Below are 1,313 nucleotides of genomic sequence, written 5' to 3' on the forward strand. Positions count from 1 at the left end.
GTGGCTGCCTGCGGTGAGAGTCATTGTCTGTTTCTTTGTTGGCGCGCGTCGTTATTGGGATTTGGAGGTCTAACTTCTACAAATTCACCTTGTCGAGAGAGCCCAGCCCTGTTTAAATCCCACCAGTTCTGATGCAATTCAGCTCTGTCGTTACGATCATATCGTCCGTCGTCATGTCGGTAGATTCCATAGTTTCTTTCTTGTCCGTCACGTGGTGGAGAATTTCTCCCTGAATCGTAATTGTGCGTCGAACTGTTGCGCCTACAGTTATTCTGTCTCCCTTGATAATAATAGTTCTGGTTACCATATTGTCTGTTTCTATGATTATCTCTGTCATATTCATTACTACGGAAATGCGATCTTTCTCTGTAACTATTACTCTGCCAGTGGTTGTCATACGGGTGGTGTCTGTTTTGGTCACGATTTACGTTGTAAGAATAGACTTGTCGTGTCCAGTTATCGTTTCTGTCGTCACGGAATTGTGACCTGTAATTGTTGTGTTCCTGTTTTCGCGTTCCGCGATTGTCAGTGTCAATTACTAATTCTTGTAAAAGTCCATGAAAAGCTTCAATGTCGTCTTTGCAACGTCCTGCCAAAATAATATGTCGTAAATGTTCAGGTAATTTGATTAAGCTAATGCGGATGAGTTCTGAGGGGCTGTACAGGTTTGACAGGTACTGATTCTTGTGCAACATGTCTTCAAAATATTTCACAAGACTGGAAAATTCAGATTGTTTGAAATGTTTCATCATTATGATGCTATGTTTTACTCGGTCTTGTGTAGCTTGAGACCAATATGCTGAGAGGAAGGCATGATAAAATTCTCCTTCACTGTGACAATCGTGAATGACCGATCGCATTCTTACAGCTGGTTCATTCTCTAAATAGCCACACATAAATTCTAATCTGTGCTCTAATGACCAGTTGGGAGGAAAACAATGAGAGAATTGATGGAGCCACGCCTGTGGATGAATGTCGTTGCCAGAATTCTTAAATGTTTTAAATTTACGTGTAGTAATGAACAGCTTATAGTCAAAATCATCATGTCGGCGAGTCGCATATCGGTCATTGTTACGTCGTTTCGGCGGTTCCATTTCAAAATTCGGTGCACATTGCCAATTTCTTTCATAATTTCCGAAATGCGCTGTGTTATTATTTTGTGGCTGTTCCGTATTTCTATGTCCCTGTTCCCGTATTGGGGCGCGAGTGTCCTCTGAAATATGTAATTCTTGTATTACCTGTGTCAGCTGATCTTGTACTTCCCGGATTTCTCTTTGGTGTTGCGTATTAATTTGATTCTGATTTTGTTTGAA

This window comes from Schistocerca serialis, chromosome 4, assembly GCF_023864345.2.
Source record: "Schistocerca serialis cubense isolate TAMUIC-IGC-003099 chromosome 4, iqSchSeri2.2, whole genome shotgun sequence".
NCBI lineage: Eukaryota > Metazoa > Arthropoda > Insecta > Orthoptera > Acrididae > Schistocerca > Schistocerca serialis.